The sequence below is a fragment of the Giraffa tippelskirchi genome, chromosome 6 (genome assembly GCF_054371585.1).
Source record: "Giraffa tippelskirchi isolate mGirTip1 chromosome 6, T2T-mGirTip1v1.2.pri, whole genome shotgun sequence".
Lineage (NCBI taxonomy): Eukaryota > Metazoa > Chordata > Mammalia > Artiodactyla > Giraffidae > Giraffa > Giraffa tippelskirchi.
In genome coordinates this window covers 17,233,809-17,256,942 of record NC_137280.1, presented here as the reverse complement: position 1 = coordinate 17,256,942, position 23,134 = coordinate 17,233,809, and the positions used below count along the sequence as shown (strand labels likewise).

Here is a 23,134-nt window from a genome sequence, read left to right as displayed (position 1 = left end):
GTCCTGTGAAGACAGGAAGTCTGACTCAAAAGCCCAGCTTTAACCACTTTGTTACTCTTATCCCAGAAACACTGAAATGACTTCAGTTTTTTAAATGTCTCCAAAAAGCACCAGGTCTATCAGAGGGAGCCGATACAATAGGTGGAAATCTCAAATAAAGGAGATAACGTTGAATGTTGAATGCGAAAGTTGCTCAGTGGTGCCCGACCCTGCTACCCCATGGACTATACAGTCCATGGAATTCTCCAGGCCAGAATACTGGAGTGGGTAGCCTTTCCCAAAATACCAAAGGAAGGTATTCCACCTAGAAAAATAGTCAGAGGTTTGTAGATCTCTCAGTCTTTAGGATATCAGGTCTATTATCTGGGTAAGATTATAATTTACAAACATAATAAAGCAGAAATCGGCTTATGACGCTTTCACGCAACGCTGATTAGGTTACGCCTTCTGAGCTGGTTTCAGGCGTGCTTGGTGACCACGCTTCTTCCTGTGTCCCGCCGGCCATGTCTGCTGAAGAAGGTCCCGGTCAGCTCCCCTGTGCCTGTTGCCAGACGTACCAGGACACAGAGGGGACCCCGGGGAGACCCAACACCCAGCAGAATAAAACAGAGACTCAGAACATGTGGGTCATACTGTCCCTTGGTATCTTGAAGGGCAGAACAAACATCTTGTTGCTCACAGAACAAAGTTCAAATTCCTTAGTTTGACCTTCGAGGCCACACGCAACGACCTTTCCCAACTCATGTGTCACTGCCTCCTGCCACACAGCTCTTCTCCAGCCCAAATGACCTAGCAACCATTCTTTCAAGCTGACTTGTATATTCCTAGGTCTGGGTCTTCAATCTCAGCATCGCCTTGGCCTGTCTGCACCTGCCCTGCCTTGCTCCCAGCTGTCCTTCCAGGCTCAAGTCAAGGACAAGCTGGTCACTCTCCTGAGGCGTTTGTTTAGCACTTATTTGCATCATTCCTCACTACCCCGCCCACCCTCACCCCTAAGGGGGCAAGACCAGTTCAGGACAAGCTTGCTTGCCCCCAGAGACCAAGACTGGGCCTGACAGCCACCAGGTACTCCTTAAATATTTGCTAAATGACTGTAGAGTTTACTTAATCTTTGAATTCCTAAGAACCATAGAAAATCGTATTTCACAGCTCCGTTCCATGACTTGGTCTGGAATCTGCTAACTTGCTGGCTAGGAAGTGATGTTAGTAAAACATTTTTCTGATGTCTAATTTAGTTCCTCCTGCCACTTTATCAGCTTACTTTGTTATTGGTGTCACCACCTCCATACTTTGGAGAACAGCAGGTGCCCACATTTGGTGCAACGACTCTTGGTAGAACTCAGAAGTTTGTCACAAGACAATTTGCTATCACACGTGGCAGGATGACTCCTAAACAGAACCCCACAAAGTAGGCGCCCCCAGGGTGTAACTAGCCCCTCACCTTTCAGCCCTATTTCTACCTAATCAAGGCCTGCTCTTCTTTTGAAGTTTCTATTAAATCTGTTTTCTCCCCTCTGGATTGAAGAAGCTCCCTCAGTTGTCCCAGGGATTATTTCTGGCCTCGTCCAGTATTTTCGATTTGAAAGAGAAAACAATTCTCCTGTAAGGGTCTAGGACTTCGCTGGTGGCGCAGTGGAGAGGACTCCGCCTGCCAATGCAGGGGACATGGGTTCACTGTCTGGTCTGAGATGCTTCCACATGCCTCGGAGCAGCTAAGCCCGTGGGCCACGAGCCCTGAGCGCACGTGCTGCAGCTGCTGGAGCCTGTGTGCCTGGAGCCTGTGCTTGGCAACAAGAGAAGCCACTGCAGTGAGAAACCTGGGCACCAGAGTGGAGAGCAGCCCCCACTCGGCACAAGCAGAGAAAGCCTGACTGAAGCGACCACGACCCAGAGCAACCAAAAAAAAAAAAAGTTATTGTGAGGGTCTAAGAGAAACTTCTAAATACATTAAATCCTGTGTGCGTGTATAAGAGAGAGAGTGAGATAGAAGGATTGTGGAGTTTCCATTTTTACGGAGGTTCCATTCTAAAGATCAGGTTACAGTTTAAAAAAAAAAAACTAAAGCAGTCTAAAATTTAATGAACATAAGGTAAGCATTTGGAAACCCACTTAAATACTTGGAATAGCTCTTCTCACAGCTGGGCCCTCTGTCATTTCAGCTCTAGGAAACTGATCAAAGACCACAAATAAGCCTTTATGTGGTCACCTCAGTCTGGCTTCAGAGCAATAGATGTTGAGAGAGAGAGAGCGCGGTGCCTCCCACGGAGTTCAAGGCTTGGCATTTTTTAGTTTTTAGAATTATTTGATGATTTTTTAAGTTTGATTTTTCTGGCACAGACCCAGAGATTCTTCACTGCCTGAATCAATCCTAAAGAATAGTGGGGTCTGGCTTTGTTTTGGGGTATTAGGTAAAAAATCTCAATCATTGTCTCCATCTACATAAACACACACACACAAAAACACATTCATACTCACATCCACAATGGCGTGCAACCAAACTAGCGCACGTGTCCAGGATGAGGCTTGCCTCCTGCTCTTTTCTGAGAAGAGCTGCTTGGAAGTAACCCTCCCGGCTTAGAAAAATAAGCCCAGTTTTACACTTTATCCAGCAGATGGCGCTGTGCACCACGCTCTGTAGAGCAATGTGCTTGCTGCGCGCTAAGTCGCTTCAGTCTTGGCCGGCTCTTTGCGACCCTATGGACTGTAGATCACCAGGCTCCTCTGTCCATCGGATTCTCCCGGCAAGAATACTGGAATGGGTTGCCATGACCTCCTCCAGAGAATCTTCCCGACCCAGGGATTGAATCCGTGTCTCTAATGTCTCTTACATTGGCAAGTGAGTTCTTTACACTAGCGCCACTTGGGAAGCCTATCCCTGGTGTCTCAGGCAGTGAAGAATCTGCCAGCAATGCGGGAGACCTGGGTTCCATCCCTGGGTCAGGAAGACACCCTGGAGAAGGAAATAGCTACCCACTCTAATATTCTCGCCTGGACAATCCCATGGACAGGAGCCTGGCAGGCTACAGTCCATGGGATCGCAAAAGTGGGACACTACTTAAAAGACTAAACAACAGCTCAACACCAACCCCCAAACAGAAGAGTGTGACCCCCAAAGCCTGGAGTTAGGACTAGTCTCCACTCTGATTCATTCTCCCCTGCAACCTACAAGACATTATGCATTGACCACAGGCCTGTGAGTAGATCATAAAAGCATAAAACTGCTTCCCTCTTAGGAATTCATTCATTCAGCAACAGCTCAGTGGTGCTTCCCATGTACCTGGCACAATTCTCAGAGCTGAGGAGAGAGAGCTGAGCAAAACAGATGATTAGATGAAGCCCAATAAAACACAGATAACTCGGTCATGTAATGGCTGTTTCTAACAAGGGCTCAGAAGGAAAACTAAGCCGGCTCTTTCAGCGGGCAGGTCTGAGAGCCTTTCTGGGGAGGTGACCCCTGAGCAGAGGCCTCAATGATTCTGAGTAGGTGGCTCCAGCCTCAGGTGCACCTTGAAATCACCTGGGACACCTTAACCACACTGGAGCCTGGGCCACCCGGAGCCTGCTGACTTCACTCGTCAAGGTGGGGTCCGGGCACTGGGGGTTTTAAGTCTCTCAGATGATCCTGGTGCATAGCCAAGGTTGATAACCCTTAATTCCAAATAGCTAAGCAAGAAATCATGCCCCTTGGTAGGGAATTATCCCAAAGCTAAATGAAAAGGGACTCTTTCCAGTGCTGAGGGAGGGCTGGCTGCAGCCTGGAGGCCCTGTCCCAGGCTGCCACCCGGAACCCCGGCAGCTGGGCAGCAGAACCCACTGAGCCAGCCAGAAAACACTTGGTGCTGTGCCAGCCGTCTGGGCTGCAGAACCGCCCCGCTTCTCTACGGCTCAGGGGGAACGTGACCACTGCCCTGTCCTGTCCCCGCAGGAGTTCACTGGAGTGCCCTGCCCAGAAGTAGGGGCGGTCCTCCCATTTCTGTGTCTTTCTCCCCAGGGCGACCCCCTTGAGCTGCTTCTCCAACACTCTCATCTCTTCTGACCTTGAACCTCAGCTGCCTGCCTCTCCCCTTCTCCTCTGGAACTCATCAAGAATCTTGAAGGGGGTGGGGTCTTCAGATTAGATCTGGGATGTGATGAGTGGTCACAGGGGAGCCTGAGGGATTCCAGCCCTCAGCTGCTGACCCGACCTCTGCCTTGCTGGGGACACAGATGGGCCATCTCCATGGGTGCCTGGCAGGGAGCGGGGGACAGAGAATGCTTGGCTGCACGTGAGCATTCCCTTGTTTCTCTTTCAGACAAGCTGGACATTGTCTTCCTCCTTCTCTGAAAGGCCGACTAGGACTGGCTCTCCCCCTCTGCCTCCCTCAGGCTCATGGTCCAGGTAAGGTCTTTGCTCTCAGGCACTGAGACATTGAAGGAGGCCAGACTGAGGATCCCAGCTGGGACAGACATGCTAGGAGGAGAGACTGTGTAAGAGGGTCTCCATCGTATTCGTCTGGGGACCCAAGGCCACGTTTCTCTCTTTCTCTTTACTTTTAATCATGGAAAATTCAACTCATATACAAAAATAGAAAGAATAGTAAAGTGAAGCCCCATGGGCCCCCTCACCCAGTTGTGACAAGTTGCCAATCTTATGTCATCTCTTGTCACTAATTCTGGAGGGCAGGGTGGGGAATTTAAAGCACATTTCAGACAAGTTATCATTTTACACATAAATATGTCAGAGGGATCTCTTAAACTTTTAGAACTTTTAAATATAACCAGCATAAAAATCCTTTTTTTTTTTTGCCACGCTGCATAGCTTGCGGGGTCTTAGTTCCCTGACCAGGGATTGATCCCAGGCCCCAACAGTGAAAGCACCAAGTCCTAACCAGTAGACCACCAGGGAATTCCCAACCACCAATTCTTTATCATCTAAGACCACGTTTCCAGTAGTCATGTACGGATGTGAGAGTTGGACCATAAAGAAAGCTGAGCACTGAAGAATTGATGCTTTTGAACTATGGTATTGAGAAGACTCTTGAGAGTCCCTTGGACAGCATAGAGACCAAACCAGTCAATCCTAAATATTCAACCCTGAATATTCACCGGAAGGACTGATGCTGAAGTTGAATCAGCTCCAATACTTTGGCCACCTAATGTGAAGAACTGACTCATTGGAAAAGACCCTGATGCTGGGAAAGATTGAAAGCAGGAGGAGAAAGGGATGACAGAGGATGAGATGGTTGGATGGCACCACCAACTCACTGGACATGAATTTGTTCAAGCTCTGGGTGTTGGTGATGGACAGAGAAGCCTAACGTGCTGCAGTCCATGGGGTTGCAAAGACATGACTGAGCAACCCAACAACAACAAATACCCCATTAGCTCATACTCATATTTCTGTATCTCAGACGTCAGTTCTCTTAACTGAGATCAGATTGCTACTTGATACACGCTTTATTGATTTTCCATTTAACCCACTTCAATTCCCCAACCTTTCTTGTTGGAAGCTGGGCAGGGAGGTAGCTGAGAAGGTTTCCCTTTGACGTTGACCTGAGAGGTTTAGTGGAAGGCGTGTGGGTCTCAGGCTCAGACTCAACACAGATCTGCTCCTTTGTGACTTTGTCTGGGGTCTGGACAAGCATCTCCTCAGGGAAGGCAAGCTTGCTTGTTAGGAGCCTCAAAATTCACAGAGGTCTGTGAAAATACTTGCCGAAAGCAAATAAACACTATTACACAAACCTCCAGTATTTCCCCTGTAAAAAAAGTTATTAGTTGAGCTTGGTTCTCTGATGTGAAGTCTACTGAACCACCCAGATCTTTCTGAAGAAACGCGTTTCATGTTTAATGGCCTTGTTCTTAAAAGAGAACAATGTCTGCCTCCCCCCTCCGCCCCCCAAAAAGCATTAAACTGCTCTTTCGAGTTTAGAAGTCTAAAGAAAAGCAAAATTCACTGTTTCCCCTCCCTTGTCGTTAGAGGATGGTCCTCAGCTCTTGCTTAGTTTTTTGTTTTTGTTTTTGTTTGTGTGTTTGCTGGGTCGTCATTTCGACGTGTGGACTTCTCTTGTTGCTTCGCATAGGCTCCAAAGTACGTGGGCTCAGCAGTTGTGACAAGGGGGCTCAGTAGCTCCCTGGCATGCGGCATGCGGGATCTTAGTTCCCTGACCAGGGCTCGAACCCATGTCGCCTGCACTGGAAGGTGAGTTCTTTACCTTCTGAAAGGAGAATTCTTTACCTTCTGGTGAATTCTTTACCTACTGGAAGGCGAAGTCCCCAGCTCTTGGTTAGTTTTGATTCTTTTTCTATGGAAGCTGTTCACTTAGGAAGAAAGAGGAGAAAAAAAGGTGAGCAAAAAACCGAAATGTGTTCACAGGGATGCAGTCAGAGGCAGGATGCTGTATGATAATTTATCTCTGAGCAGAAAGAGATTTCACTGCACTATATTATTTATCAGGTTAAGCCCTTTGTTGATGTAAAACCCACAGGGTGTCAGAGGTAATTTCTTAGCGATGCTTTAGTTCAGTTCAGTTCAGTCACTCAGTCGTGTCCAACTCTTTGCAACCCCATGAACCGCAGCACGCCAGGCCTCCCTGTCCATCACCAACTCCCAGAGTTTACCCAAACTCATGTCCATTGAGTCAGTGATGCCATCTAACCAGCTCATCCTCTGTCGCCCCCTTCTCCTCCTGCCTTCAATCTTTCCCAACATCAGGGTCTTTTCAAATGAGTCAACTCGTCGCATCAGGTGGCCAAAGTATTGGAGTCTCAGCTTCAACATCAGTCCTTCCAATGAACACCCAGGACTGATTTCCTTTAGGATGGACTTGTTGGATCTCCTTGCAGTCCAAGGACTCTCAAGAGTCTTCTCCAACACCACAGTTCAAAAGCATCAATTCTTCGGCGTTCAGCTTTCTTTATAGTCCAAATCTCACATCCATACATGACTACTGGAAAAACCATAGCCTTGACTAGATGGACCTTTGTTGACAAGGTAATGTTTTTGCTTTTTAATATGCTGTGTAGGTTGGTCATACCTTTCCTCCCAAGGAGTAAGCGTCTTTTAATTTCATGGCTGCAATCACTATCTGCAGTGATTTTGGAGCCCCCCAAAATAAAGTTTCTCACTGTTTCCACTGTTTCCCCATCTATTTGCCATGAAGTGATGGACGGGAAGCCATGATCTTAGTTTTCTGAATGTTGAGCTTAAGCCAACTTTTTCACTCTGCTCTTTCACTTTCTTCAAGAGGCTCTTTAGTTCTTCACTTTCTGCCATAAGGGTGGTGTCATCTGCATATCTGAATTTATTGATATTTCTCCCGGCAATCTTGATTCCAGCTTGTGCTTCCTCCAGCCCAGTGTTTCTCATGACGTACTCTGCTGCTGCTGCTGCTGCTGCTAAGTCGCTTCAGTCGTGTCCGACTCTATGAGACCCCATAGACGGCAGCCCACCAGGCTCCACCGTCCCTGGGATTCTCCAGGCAAGAATACTGGAGTGGGTTGCCATTTCCTTCTCCAGTGCATGAAAGGGAAAAGTGAAAGTGAAGTCGCTCAGTCGTGTCCGACTCTTAGCGACCCCATGGACTGTAGCCTACCAGGCTCCTCCGTCCATGGGATTTTCCAGGCAAGAGTACTGGAGTGGGATGCCACTGCCTTCTCCGGATGTACTCTGCATATAAGTTAAATAAACAGGGTGACAATATACAGTCTTGACATACTCCTTTTCCTATTTGGAACCAGTCTGTTGTTCCATGTCCAGTTCTAACTGTTGCTTCCTGACTTGCATATAGGTTTCTCAAGAGGCAGGTCAGGTGGTCTGGTATTCCCATCTCTTTCAGAATTTTCCACAGTTTATTGTGATCCACACAGTGAAAGGCTTTGGTATAGTCAATTAAGCAGAAATAGATGTTTTTCTGGAACTCTCTTGCTTTTTCGATGATCCAGCGGATATTGGCAATTTGATCTCTGCTTCCTCTGCCTTTTCTAAAACCAGCTTGAACATCTGGAAGTTCACGGTTCATGTATTGCTGAAGCCTGGCTTGGAGAATTTTGAGCATTACTTTACTAGCGTGTGAGATGAGTGCAATTGTGCAGTAGTTTGAGCATTCTTTGGCATTGCCTTTCTTTGGGATTGGGATGAAAACTGACCTTTTCCAGTCCTGTGGCCACTGCTGAGTTTTCCAAATTTGCTGACATATTGAGTGCAGTATTTTCACAGCATCATCTTTTAGGATTTGAAATAACTCAACTGGAATTCCATCACCTCCACTAGCTTTGTTCGTAGTGATGTTTCCTAAGGCCCACTTGACTTCACATTCCAGGATGTCTGGCTCTAGGTGAGTGATCACACCATCGTGATTATCTGGGTCGTGAAGATCTTTTTTGTACAGTTCTTCTGTGTATTCTTGCCACCTCTTCTTAATATCTTCTGCTTCTGTTAGGTCCATACCATTTCTGTCCTTTATTGAGTCCATCTTTGCATGAAATGTTCCCTTGGTATCTCTAATTTTCTAGAAGAGATCTCTAGTCTTTCCTATTCTATTGTTTTCCTCTATTTCTTTGCATTGATTGCTGAGGAAGGCTTTCTTATCTCTCCTTGCTATTCTTTGGAACTCTGCATTCAAATGAGTATATCTTTCCTTCTCTCCTTTGCTTTTTGCTTCCCTTCTTTTCACAGCTATTTGTAAGGCCTCCTCAGACAGCCATTTTGCTTTTTTGCATTTCTTTTTCTTGGGGATGGTCTTGACCCCTGTCTCCTGTACAATGAACGTCACGAACCTCCGTCCATAGTTCATCAGGCACTCTGTCTATCAGATCTAGTCCCTTAAATCTATTTCTCACTTCCACTGTATAATCATAAGGGATTTGATTTAGGTCATACCTGAATGGTCTAGTGGATTTCCCCACTTTCTTCAATTTAAGTCTGAATTTGGCAATAAGGAGTTTGTGATGCTTTAGGGCAGTGTATTAGTTTTCTATTGGTACTGTAACAAATCACTGGCAGTGTGGTGGTCAAAAGCAACACAGCTTTATTGTCTTACAGGTCAAAAAATCAGAGGTCCAAAATGAGTCTTATAGGACTAAAATTGCGATGTTGGCAGGCCTGGTTCCTTTTGGAGGCTCCAGCTGAGAACTTCTTCCCCACCTTCTCCAGCTTCTAGAGGCTGCCCTCATTCCTTGGCTCGTGGCCCTTCCTCACGTCACTCAGACCTCTTGCCCCTGTCATTGCAGCTCTACTGTCCACTCTGATCTCCTGTATCCCTGATAGGAAGACCCTTGTGATTATATCGGACTCCAGAATAATCTCATCTCAACATCTTTACCCTAAACACATCTACAAGTTTCTCTTGACACGAGTGCTGACATGCACAGTTTCAGGGAACTAGGACTCAGACATTTTTCAGAGGCCACTATTCAACCAACCATAGGGAAGGAACGAACTACTGGAAATCAAGGCCTCACAAACCGCCTCAGAACTGTCTCCTCTTATAAAGTCCTCCTGTTGTTGTTGTTTAGACGCTAAGTCGTGTCCAACTCTTTGCATCCCCATAGACTATAGCCAGCCAGGGTCCTCCGTCCATGGGATTTCCCAGGCAAGAATACTGGAGTGGGTTGCCATTTCCTTCTCCAGAGGATCTTCTCAAACCAGGGATCGAACCCACATCTCCTGCCTTGGTAGGTGGATTCTTTACCACTGAGCCACCAGGGAAGCCCCTTTAACATCCTCCTGGGGATGATCAAAGGACATTTACATACACTGTTCCCTGGCAAAACCCAGAGCTGGTCATCCGTCAAAGGGCAGGAATTTGTGGGCCCCAAAGCAAATAACATGTATTCTTCCCTTCCCCAAGAGTAGAAATGCTTTAAAACTGTGAGCATCCATTTCTAGACAGGTATTCCATCTGCTGTTATCCTCAGACAGTATCTGTTCAGGCCCTCCCTGGCTTCATGGGGCTATGCAGACATTGGATACATGTGCCATCCCTCAGAGCCAGGCCTCAAGAGTCAGGCAGTGTTCGCTTGCCGTCTCTCAGAACGCTGGCCCTGGGGGCTCTGACCTTCCACACAAGAAGTCCAACTGCCTTGCTGGAGAGACCCCATGGAGAGGCCCAGAGGTAACTGAGGGGAGAAGAGAAGCTGAACTGAGTGCAGGCAGGGAGCTGTCCTGACCGAGGCACCGGGTGTGTGAGCCAGCTGCCTCGGACCTTCTAGATCAGCCCAGTGGCCAACCAAATACCGCTAATGACCCAGTCCACTCCACGGGCAGCAGCAGAATCACCTGGTAAAGTCCTCCTTGAATTCCTGCTCCACAAGTTGTGAGAGAGAAGACAGTGACCGCAGTGTTAGAGCCCTGGGTTTCGGGGTAGTCTGTGACATAGCAGGAGACAATGTGGCCACTGCGCACCACATCCTCTGTGCACAGTCACTTTCCGGCGGGTCCGAGGATGGAAATGGGCACCATCCGTAAATCCCAGTCCAGAGCGTCATCCGAGAGAGTGGACTGGGACCGCCCCGCTCTCCATAGTGATAAAGAGGTGACTCATCTCTGAGGTGGGGACAATGGAAATGAGGACTTCCAGAGCAGTCTGTGGTGACGTGTGGAATAAGTCGAGCTTTGTAATCTGAGAACGCCTATTCCGATGTAACAGTTTCTAGTGGTAGTTATAGTAACAGTACTGCAGGAGAAATCAAACTGAGGACACTCATTCCCTGCTTGTTTGAACACTGTCTTCAAGTGTGGGTGTTGATTACCAGGTTTAAAGTAATTTGATTTTTTCATCATAACTTGTTTTCAGATTAAAGAGGGGAAAAAATGACAAGGGAAAAGAAAAACAAATTACTTTTTTCCTCCCCAAGAGTCTGGGCTCTCCTGTGGTCCTTCTAATACATTATGTAATTGTGGATTGTGTAATCTGTGAACCGGTGTATGATTCTCTTCCTGTCCTGAGCTGACCCTCTGCTCTCTTGCCGTCTCTGAGCCACGCAGAGCTTTACATGTGCTCTTCCACAGCAATGGAGTGAGTGTGTGTTTCACAGACTTCACTTGAGCCTATGGCTAATCTAAAATCAATTGCCCTTTAGAAAGTTTGATCAAGCCTAATACAAATAGTGATGAAATAGCTGGAGTGGGATAAGTCTGCTTCTCTAGGGAGGACAGTTCACGCGATCAAGCAGTAAATTTGAGTCTAGAAAACAGCCAGCCTGTGCCATGCTACAACATTGCCTTTGAAGACATTTTGAGTGTAGTCTGTCCACAGTGAGACCTGTAACAGATCAGAAGCTGAAATCCAAGGGTTGTCAGGAGCCAGACCAGTGCAGTCTCTGGAGTCCGAGGCCTTTGGCTCCAAGACCTGGGAGTCTGTTCTCAAGTCCTGAGACAGGTACACAGTTGCACACGTTGTTCTCTTGTAGACTGAGATTTCTGGGCCAACTGTCCAATTTCGAATTTTAAAAACTGGCTGGGCATTTGTACATTTTTAGCCAGGTGAGACTTTGCTTGTGGTTGGCTAGCCTACTCGGACTGAAAACAGACGAAGCCCGGGCATTTGAAAGCAATAAGCATCGGGCCCGTCGCGGCTCCACCTCCATGGGACCACCACCACCATGCTGGAGGAAGGGGAGGTCAGTGGCGCCCAGGCTTTAGCTTTTCCTAAGGTCCTTTCACTTGTGGGAATCGCTGTAAGTAGGGGTAACAGGCTGTTCCAAGGTCAGGGCGCCAGCTTCCCTAGAAGGGGCCCTGGTTACACGAGCAATCGGCTGTGCACCGGGCCCGATGCTGAAGGCTGGGCCAGGAGTTGAAGCCGGAGCCTGAGCTCCAGGTGAGTCCCATGGCCAATACTGTGAACCCCGGCCATGATCTTTGTTTGTTTCGGCTGAGAAAAGGATGGAAGGATCCCTTTCTCCGACAAAGGTGAAATATCTCAAGGCCAAATTGACTGGCACCCCGTGATTACGCCCCTGAAATGTCCAAGCCACAGGACACAGGAGGCAACAGTGAAGCGCCCTGGAGGGTGTGAACCTGGAAACCAGCCCTGGGCCCGGGTGGGCAGGGGGTGCTGGGGCTGAGACGCGCATGTGGTTGGGTGGGGGGCAACAGAAGCCTAGGGAAGGAGGACGGCAAGGAAGGAGGACTGGGGATGAGCGTGCTGGCTTCAACCGCTTGGGTGGGCCTTTGGCACATCCTCGGACCTCTCGAAGTTAGAGTTCCTTCATTGAGAAAATGGGGAGGTCGTTATCTCCCTTTGGGGTTGCTGATGAGTCTATGTGGAAGATACCCGTGGAAGGTCATGGGAATGGTGGGGGCAGGCTGGCCGGAGCTGGGGTTAAGGGTTGGAGTAGTGGGGTGAACCTCATGGGAAATAGTGGGGGGACTTCCTTGGTGGTCCAGTGGTTAAGCATCCACCTGCCAATGCAGGGGACATGGGTGTGATCCCTGGTCGGCGAACTAAGTTTCCACGTGCCTTGGGGGAACTAAGCTGGCATGCCACAACTAGAGAAGCCAGTGCTCTGCTACTACTGAACCCTGCCCTCTAGAGCCCAAGTGCAGCAATTAGAGAAAAGCCCACGTGCCAGAACAAAGACCAGTGCGGCCAAAAAAACAGAAAAGACACTGGGGCTGAAGTCAGTCATTGTCCTCCCATCCCATCCTGGGGATGGGGGGTGGATTCTGCACGGGGCTTAGGGCCTCCATCAAGACTGCCCTGGGAGCCGAGGAGTGGGTGAGGAGAGTGGCCCTGGACTCCACAGCATCGTTCCTGTCCCGAGCTGTGCCACAAGCGGGGAGGACTTGGGACCCCCCCCCCCGACTCCAGGCTGGGCTGACCCTCAGCTCCTAACCAGTGCTTGTACATATCCAGCAGCTCTGGATTCCAGGTTCTCTGCTTTCCCTGTCTTCTTGGCCCCATCTGGCAAGATTTTGCCCATTAAGACCAATCAAATTTGATCAAAGATGGACTTTGAATGACTATTTAGAAAAAAGATTAAGTAGCAGCTCTTTATCCCCCCCCCTTTTTTTTTGCAGCTCTTATTCTAAGTCCTCCGTCCCCAAAATAAACTTGCTTTCTTGCTTTGAACCAAAAATTTCCCTTGCCAGACAGATAATGCACACACAGTGACCGTTCTGGATTTTCAGAATTCTTCAGATACATTATTTATTAGCTCACAGGTGCCGCGTCTAGTTCTGAGATAGATGTGAGGAAGGCTGGAGAAGAAAATGCTAAAGGAAATTTCTGTTCCTGAGTGTGGTGTCTTTGAAACCATCTCTCCATTGACCATGTATCACATCTAATGTGTGTGTGTGTGTTCGTGACATCAGGAGTAGGATTTCAAAACACGCTGTGAACGCTATATTTCAGCCTCAGATTTTGCTGCATAACGGCCTTGCCCGTTAGAGTAAACAATGTGGTCTCACTTTTATTGTTTTGATGAAGTCGTTTTTTTGTTTTTTTTTTTTTTAAACAAAGGCAATGATGCCTTTTTCCATCCTCCTAGTTCCAGGGCAGGAAAAGAAATGCAGATGTAAAGAACAGATGTGTGAATACAGAGCAGGAAGGGAAGGGTAGGATGAACTGGGAAATTAGGTTTGACAGATATACACTACAATGTGTAAAATTGTGGGAAGCTGTTGTGTAGCACAGGGAGCTCAGCTCAGTGCTCTGTGATGACCTAGAGGGGTGGGATGGGGTGGGGTGGAAGGGAGGTCCAAGAGGAAGGAATATATGTATTAATACAGCTGATTCACTTTGTATACAGCAGAAACTAACAATGTTGGAAGCAATTTTTAAAATGATGCCTTTTCCCAAATGCTTTGCATCCACTCACTCACGAGATAATCACAGCAGTCTTGTGAGGCAACACATGGCTCCAACGTTGGCATTTGTGGAAACAAAGTCACAGAGCCATCTCGAGTCCTGGCAGATGTCACCCGCGGACAGTGACACAGGAAAGTTGGAGCCCAGGTTTACCATTTTCCTGTCTCTTACTGATGAAAAATTTTAAAATAACAATTTAAAAATTTTACTATAAAAATAATGTAAACACATGGGGGAAAAAAAAGGAAGTGGAGAAACTAGGGAACAAAAATGACCCTTAGTTCCACCACCCAAACACAATTATTTTTAACATCATGATACTGTTTTCCAGATCCAAAGGGACATTTTTGACCCAGAAAATAAGCCACTGCTCTAAGCTCATGCTGTGGGGGTACTCACACTTAGTACTTTTTCGCACTTAGTACTCTTGCTTTCGTTGGACTGTCACACAGATCCTCGTCTGCATCTGGGGACACAGGGGGCAGCCCCCACAGTGTGAGCTGAGCGACGCCAGAAGAGAGCCACTGGTGCCCACTCTCGTCTTCTGGGGCCACGGTGAAGTCACTTTCCAGGTGAAGTGGTCATGTCTCTCCCTGCTAACTGCCAACACATCTCCTGGGATGAGGAACGCATTCCCAGTCATGAGTTCCTCAGATTCACTGGCTCAGAACAAGGCTGTGATGGAAAGAGATAGGACGAGCTGCTGTTAAAACTAGCCTTGGGGCTCTTCCCCAGACTGTACCAGGAGTGGGTAGTCTCGGTGGATGTGGGAAGGACAGTCAAGGCGCCATTACTTCCACGGTGGCCACTGCCCGCATGATGGGCAGACCTTACTTTCCAAAGATGGAGCTATCTAACTCACCCACAGGCTCTCTCACCATGGGCCCGATGCCCCCGCCCACTGAAAGGTGGGCCTATTTTTCCTCCCCTTAGGTTAGGCGCAAGCCTAGGCCTGCTCCAACCACTGGAGAAATGTTGAGAGTGATGCTACGGGCCTTCAGAGGCTACAGCAGAAGAAGGTTATAGTTTCCACCTGACGTTCACATTTCTCCCCACCACCTTCTAAGCTCACCTTGGGAAACCAGCCTCCATGTACTGAGGAAGCCCAAACTAGTTCAGACGGAGAGACAGCATGGAGAAAAGCTGTCTGGCATTGAGTCCCAGCTTTGCTGGGGGACCTGCTATGAGACTCTGGCCCCAGTTCCCTCATCTGTAAAATTAGGATAACTTACCTCATGTTTGTCGTGAGAGTTAATGAGTTAATAAATATAAAGCATTTAGAATAGCATCTAGGGGCTTCCCTGGTGGTCCAGTGGTTAAGAATCCACCTTCCGACCCAGGGGACACAGGTTCAAGGCCTGGTCTAGGAACTAAGATCCCACATGCCTTGGGGCAACTAAGCTCACACGCCAAAACTACTGAGCCCGTGAGCTCTGGAGCCCATGCCACAACTAGAGAAAGACCATGTACTGCAACAAAGGCCAAGTGCAGCCAAACAAAAAAGAACAGAGTCTGACACAAAGTCTCAGTGTGGGTTGGCCACTACCACTACTACTACTGTCATCATCATCATTATTATGAATCGTGTTTGCTGTAGCCTTGATGGGCTCAAGAAATAGAATGTGTTGGAAGGAACCCAGAACCAGAGAAGAGGCTCCCAGACCAGAGGATGCACCCCTGGGCACAGTGGCCACTGGGAACGTGGTGAACACCCTCAACTTCATCTCACTGTATAGCCTTCAAGGGTGTCTGAGTCCCTGGGACCTCTGCTGGTGTCACAAATCACGTTTCCTAGCATCTTGGCTCTGGTGGCTGGCTCAGACGGTAAAGAGTCTGCCTATAATGCCAGAGACCTGGGTTCGATCCCTGGGTCAGGAAGATCCCCTGGAGAAGGAAATGGCAACCCACTTCCGTATTCTATCCCATGGACAGAGGAGCCTAGCAGGCTACAGTCCACGGGATCACAAAGAGTCAGAAATGATTGAGTGACTTCACTTTCTTTCTTCCTTTGTGGAGTAAGAGGGTCAAATAGAGCTGAAATGTTTATGCAAGAAAGAAAACAAGCAAAAAAAAAAATGGACAAATCCTGACAGCTCAGGGGTCCTGCCTAACAGGTTATGAGATGGAAATGTGACCTTTTCCACCATCACTCCCTTCAGCTTTCATCTCTGGAGTTCTGTGAGGCTGTCACTAAACACAGCGTAGTTCCTTCTGCTTGCAGCCATGAGGTGGTTGGAGAAGAAGGTTACCCTTGTGGGTACTGAGTAGATGTTATGGAATAAAGATGCCTGTGACCTGTTTCCACCACTGGCAGTAACAAGAGAGGACAAGAGACTTCAGTTTGGTCTTATGTATATGTGTGTATACACATAATAGATATGTATGCATATACACATATAAATTATGTATACACACATATAACATGTACGCATACATATATGTATGTGTGTACATATATGTATACATATGTAGGCATACACGTGCATATATGTATACATGTATGTGTGTATACATATATATAATTATTAAGCAAAGGAGGGCTTTAAAAAAGATTTATTTATTTATATTTATTTTTTTGCTGTGATGTGTCTTCACTACTGTGTATGAGCTTCTCTAGTTGCAGCGAGCAGAAACTACTCATCATGGCGGTGCTCCAGCTTCTCACCGCAGTGGCTTCTCTCTAGGTGCATGGGCTTCAGTAGCTGTGGTGCACAGGCTTAGTTGCTCAGCACGTGGGATCCTCCTGGACCAGGGATCAAACCCATATACCCAGCACCAGCAGGCAAACTTTTAACCACTGGACCACCAGGGAAGGCCTTCAAGTTGGTCTTGATAGAATGGCCCTCAAGAGGGGCAGCCAGCCATACCTGCTGATAGGCAAATAGTCTGATCTCATGAGTGGAGCATAGTTCAGTTCAGTTCAGTTCAGTCGCTCAGTCGTGTCCGACTCTTTGTGACCCCATGAATCGCAGCACACCAGGCCTCCCTGTCCATCACCAACTCCCAGAGTCTACCCATAGTTAGAGACCCAGAAATGTTCTCTTTTCTATCAGTTTGAGCATTTTTGACTACAAACAACAGAAACACCGGACTAAAATTAGCTTGAATAAGAAGGAAAATTAATTATCTCACCTAGCCAGGGGCAGAGGCAGGGGACCTGGGACTCTAGCTCGGAGACTCAAGATGGCATCAAGACTCAGGACGTTTTTCATCAAGGAAAACTTTTCCAGAGTGCACACACCTGCCCCAGACTTTATCTTACATCTCATTGGCCAGAGTTGTATCACATGACCATCCCTAACCCAGTGTAAGTTATGTCACATGACCATGCAAGGGGCATGGAATTACCATGATTGTCTTAGACTAATCAGCATTCACCTGAAGACTAGTTCAAACAAGTAGACCTAGAAGTACATGGTAAAAGGCCTGCAGCAGATAAGCAATTAATGACTTCCCTTTCTTATTCCAAAAGGTTCCCTTTTGGAGGGCTTCCCTGGCAGTCCATTGGTGAAGACCCCTCATGGGGACATGGGTTCAATCCCTGGTCAGGGAACTAAGATCCTACATGCTGAGTAACACAGCCAAAAAAAAAAAAAAAAAGATGCAATTTAACAAGATTATATTTAATAGGATTAAGTGATGAGGATGGAGCAAAACAAAAACAAAAAACCAAGGACACACAAAAGGAAGCTCAAAATACCTTCAAGTACAAAAAATGCACAGCATAACCTCCTCTAGGCTTGTGAAGGTAGTCACCAACATGGTTTTAGTAGTCAGTGCAAGGAGGTCTGGGATTGCCAGTGGTAAAGAACCTGACTGCCAATGCAGGAGATAGATGTAAGAGACCGGAGTTCGATCCCTCAGTCGGGAAGATCCCTTGGAGAAAGAAATGGCAATCCACTTCAGTATTTTTGCCTAGAGAATCCTATGGACAGAGGAGCCTGGCGGGCTACAGTCCATAGGTTGGCAAAGAGTCAGACATGACTGAAGCGACTTAGCATGGACAAGGAAGTCTTGCCAGAAGTTGCAAATGGTGGCTTGTGGGCCAAATGCAGCCCATGAATAAATTCTACTTGGGCCTTTCCAGGATTGTTTATTTTTCAGTTGGTTGCTTGCCAATCTTAAAAAAGGGGGGGGGGATACTTTAAGGTTGTTCAAAAGTATTTCTGGCTTCCCACTAAAAAATTCAGAAGATAGAATATCTCTGGGCCTGCTCTCCCACCTGGCAGCAGTCAGCTGGAGCTGACATGCTCACCAGCCCTCTCAGCCCACACTCCTCACCTGTTACCTTTTTTTGTTTTGTTTTGGTTTAAAAATCTCCTTTAATTATATTTTCATGAATTCCAAGAAGAACATCATTGCAGTTAACGTTACAAAAAAGCAGAGAGGGACATCTGAACATGCAATAAAAAAATGGATTCCCAGTGAAAATAATGTATGTTTGGTACTGAAATAGAGTTACTTGGCTCCCTGAAGGGAAAAGGTTTCTTCTCATAGACGTTTGAGTCTGTGACCCTGGAGTGAGTTTACAGGGTCCTGAGGAAAGAAGCCAATGAGTTCCTCAGGAGAACCTGGGTGTCCCAAGACATTCTAAACCTGGACCTCACAAAGTGACCACTGTGGGGTGTGACAGACACCCCCACTGTGATGCATCTCATCCTCACTGCCCACCTGGAAAACCCTCACAGGCTCATTTCTTACTCAGGCTTTCTACACAAACCAGCGGGGCAAAGATGAAGGGAGCGGTCACAGGGGCAGCTGGCAGAGGGGCCAGTGACATTTTCTGTCACTTCAGGATAACCTCCGAGAGTAAGTTTCCTATTATAAGAGGGCTGGAGTGGGTACTGAAGGGGAATCTCCCAACAGTTGTGAGGTCAAAGAGAGGAGGAATGGGTTTGGAATGAAGACTAGATTCGGAGAACGAGTCTCTCTCTGAGAATAATGTCACAGCCAGTGACTAGTTTAACCTCTGATGTTTCACTCCAGTTAAAGAGGTCTTGGATTGAAGCTATCTGCCTTCTGTTTGATTCAGGCTTTTGCGGCACCCCTGTGTCTTCCAGTCCAGAAACGTCCACCGACTCCAGCGAGGGATTTAGAACTGCAGGCAAGAATTTTTCGGTCATATTGCTTGAAATGCAAAGCTCTTTGCCCAGAATCAGGTAAAGAGGTTCCCCGAGCAGATGTGCACACAGATGGGCCTTATCCGATTTCCTGTCCATCTACGCCCACATGCTGCTGGCTCCCTGGGAAGGTTAGATAATGACAGTGACTCAGGAAGCCAAAATGCGCATTATGTGACCTGCATGCAGGCAGGACCCAGTCCATGCGTAGTTCTTGTTCAACCCACCACAGCAAGCCTGGAAATAGCGGCCATCTTGCTTTAAAAAAAGGGGGGGATATTACAACACTTGTGTTCATGAAATAACATGTGTTTGTTAGGGGAAGCACACTGACTGAAACTGCCCACGCTGGCCAGGGACCATGGTAACCTTACAAGTTATTTTATGACAGGAGATCCTGGTAAGGAACACAGAACTCATAAGCCACCACCCACCGGAAGAATTCAGGAAAGGTCAAAAGGAGACACCAAATATCCTACCACCTCCCGGAATCCTTCTCGCTGGCATCCATCTTGGCTGAGCAATGCGTGCGCCACCTGGAGGGACCCCGACTCAGAATGATTGGCCAGAGACAACCTGGAAACTCATCCCATTTCCATAAAACCCGAGACTGCGAGCCACGTGGTCGAGCAGTTCTCCTGGGTTCCCTTACTCTCCTGTTCTCCGCCCAGGCGCCCCTTCCCAATAAAGTCTCTTGCTTTGTCAGTTCGTGTGTCTCCTTGGACAATTCATTTCTGAGTGTTAGACAAGAGCCCACTCTCAGGCCCTGGAAGGGGTCCCACTTCCTGCAACATGTTCAGTGTGCTGGAGAGAGAAACCAAGAGAAAGACAGAGAGACAGACAGAGGCCAGACCCACTAGCAACCTTGCTTCTCACCCCTTGCCTCACGCATAGCACTCACCCTGCCTTCCCACTTACCCACCCATCTTCATCACAATGGCAAAGGCCTGCAGTGGAACTAGAACCAGGAAATCAATTTACCAAGATGTTACTAAAGCAACTGAAAATCCATTATCGCATTATACGCTTTACTGAGCTCGGAACTGCAGAAAAGCAAGCACAGGCTTTGTCCCCATGGGGAGGCAAGTGGGGACAGCTGCCATCCGCCTAGACCTTGAGGGGAGGGAAGCCTGGAGGCTGAACTGCTGCTGGGACCCTGCAGTTCAAGGGGAAGAAAGAGCAAAGGAACTCAAAGGAGGGCTGAGGCTGGCCTGGCCAAGTGGAGGCCTCCCTCAGACCCTGGATTGACCCTGGGCAGGGAACTCTGCCCACCTCCACTCACCCTCCTCAGCCTGGCCAGGGCTGTTTGATGTATGTTTTGGAGACTTGTTTTGACACAATTTCGTCAGAGTAGAGATCTCTGAGGAAGAGAGAAAAGTGTAGGGAGTTAGCAGACTGATGAAGTAAGTGCTGGGAGTCTGAAGGGAGACAGCCTGGCTCTGCAACTTGGCTTTGCCTTGTGTGACCTCCAGCTCTTTGCCTCAGTTTCTCTATCTGTGAAGTGGGTGTGATAATAGCCTCTTAGAGGAATAATAAAGGATTGCTATGAAGATAAAATAAGATTGTACAGGTAAATCTGGACCCAGTGCTGGACACAAAATGCTCAAATAGTGTTTGTTTATTCCTCATCCAGACTCCTCATCCCTGAAATGGAAATGAGTATGCACCAAATATGAGTGAAATTAACAAACACAATTTATCCCTGACACTACAGTCGGTAAAAACAAGAAGTCAGGACTTCCCTGGTGGTCCAGTGGTTAAGACTCCGCCTTGCAGTGCAGGAGACACAGGTTCAATCCCCGGTCAGGGAAGATTCCATATCCTGCAGAGCAACTAAGCCCACGTGCCACAGCTACTGAGCCTGAGAGTTACAACTACTGAGTGCACATGCCTGAGAAAGCCCATGATCTACAACAAAAGAAGGCACCTCAACAAGAAATCCACGCACCTCTAGGAAGAGTAGCCCCTGCTCTCTGCAAATCAAGAAAGACCAAGCACAGAAAAGACCCAGCACAGCCAAAATATTTTTAAATAAATAAATATTTTTTAAAAAGTCAAATGAGAGCATATCCCTGACATATCTTCATAGAACACTGCACACATTTCAGAGTCCACTAAAGTGATTTCAAAGAGGCTGGTATTTTTCAACAGAGAGGAAGGAAAGTTAAGCCTGGAAGTATTTGTTATATTCTTCAAACATGACTATCACTAGAGGGAAAAATAGTTATAATAATAATTGACATAATTAGTACTTTTTGCAAACCAAGTACTGCCTGCAGATTATTTTTATTTCTTACAATCCTTCCAGGTCGATAATATTTTCAGTGTAAAAGTGAGGAGATTCTGACACAGGTTAAGCAACTTGGCCACGGTCACTCAATTAGTAAATGACTGAGCTGGGAATGGAACTTGGATCTGTCGATGACAATGTGAAGACAACAGTATCTGCTGAGTCCCAGGCATACACTGGCCTGTCCCTCTGCTGCTTTGTCTACTCTTGACACCACTGCTATAGGGCAAGTGGGCTGTGGGGCTCAGTCGCTCAGTCGTGTCTGACTCTGTGACCCCATGGACTGTAGCTCAACAGCTCTGCTGTCCATGAGATTCTCCAGGCAAGAACACTGGAATGGGTTGCCATGTCCTCCTCCAGGGGATCTTCCTGACCCAGGGATTGAACTTGTGTCTCTTACATCTCCTGCACTGGCAGGTAGGTTCTTTACCACTAGTGCCACCTGGGACGCCCATAGAGCAGGTACTGGATGTTACTTTTTTAACATTTTTTAAAATTTATTTTTAAAATATTAACTAGTTCATTTATGCTGGCATGGAAAATTCTTAAAGAGATGGGAATACCAGACCCCCTGACCTGCCTCCTAAGAAATCCGTATGCAGGTCAAGAAGCAACAGTTAGAACTGAACATGGAACAACAGACTGGTTCCAAATTGGGAAAGGAGTATGTCAAGGCTGTATATTGTCACCCTGCTTATTTAATTTATATGCAGAGTACATCACGTGAAATGCCAGGCTGGATGAAGCACAAGGTGGAATCAAGATTGCCGGGAGAAATATCAATAACCTCAGATATGCAGATGACACCACCCTTATGGCAGAAAGTGAAGAAGAACTAAAGACCCTTTTGATGAAAGTGAAAGAGGAGAGTGAAAAAGTTGGCTTAAAACTCAGTATTCAGAAAACTAAGATCATAGCATCTGGTCCCATCACTTCATGGCAAATAGATGAGGAAACAATGGAAACAGTGAGAGACATTATTTTGGGGGGCTGCAAAATCACTGCAGATGGTGACTGCAACCATGAAATTAAAAGACGCTTGCTTCTTGGAAGGAAAGCTATGGTCAACCTAGACAGCATATTAAAAAGCAGAGACATTACTTTGCCAACAAAGGTCTGTCTAGTCAAACCTATGGTTTTTCCAGTAGTAATGTATAGATGTGAGAGTTGGACTATAAAGAAAGCTGAGTGCTGAAGAATTGATGCTTTTGAACTGTGGTGTTGGAGAAGACTCTTGAGAGTCCCTTGGCCTGCAAGGAGATGCAACCAGTCTATTCTAAAGGAAATCAGTCCTGAATATTCATTGGAAGGACTGATGCTAAAGCTGAAACTCCAATACTTTGGCCACCTAATGAGAAGGACTGACTCATTGGAAAAGACCCTGATGCTGGAATGATTGAAGGCAGGAGGAGAAGGGGACGACAGAGGATGAGATGGTTAGATGGCATCACAGACTCAATGGACATGGGTTTGAGCAAGCTCTGGGAGTTGGTGATGGATAGGGAGGCCTGGTGCGCTGCAGTACATGGGGCTGCAAAGAGTCAGCCACAACTGAGTGACTAAAGTGAACTGAACCGATGCCAGCCCTGGGTCTTTGTTGCAGACAGCAGGATGGCTGCTCTCCCGCCGTGGTGCAGGGGTCTCTCCTTATGGTGGTTGCTCTTGGTGGGGAGCAAGGTTTGCAGACGCAGCAGTTGTGGCCCCCAGGCTTAGTTTCTCCATGGCATGTGGGATCTTCCCAGACCAGGGATGGAACCCGTGTCCCCTGCCCTGTCAGGCAGATTCTTAACTGCTGAACACCAGGGAAGTCCTTAGATATTATTATTATTGTGCCTAGTTTATACATGGGAAAAGATCAACTTATGAACCCAAAGTCTCACAGCCACATAGAAGAAGACACAGGCATCCACTCCAGGTCAAGGCGGCCTCAAAGCCCA

General features: G+C 47.3%; 2 long non-coding RNA genes across 2 annotated transcripts; one reads left to right on the top strand and one right to left on the bottom strand.

The window, feature by feature from the left end:
• Nucleotides 1-13,091: 13,091 nt before the first annotated feature.
• On the bottom strand, nt 13,092-15,361 carry LOC145511043 (uncharacterized). Its single transcript, XR_014057463.1, has 2 exons — nt 14,187-15,361; nt 13,092-13,957 (listed from the first exon to the last, which is right to left on the bottom strand). It is a non-coding gene; the product is annotated as an uncharacterized LOC145511043 (long non-coding RNA).
• A 3,125-nt stretch (nt 15,362-18,486) lies between these two features.
• LOC145511042 (uncharacterized) lies at nt 18,487-19,615 on the top strand. Its single transcript, XR_014057462.1, has 3 exons — nt 18,487-18,596; nt 18,820-18,891; nt 19,299-19,615. It is a non-coding gene; the product is annotated as an uncharacterized LOC145511042 (long non-coding RNA).
• The last annotated feature ends 3,519 nt before the right edge of the window (nt 19,616-23,134 follow it).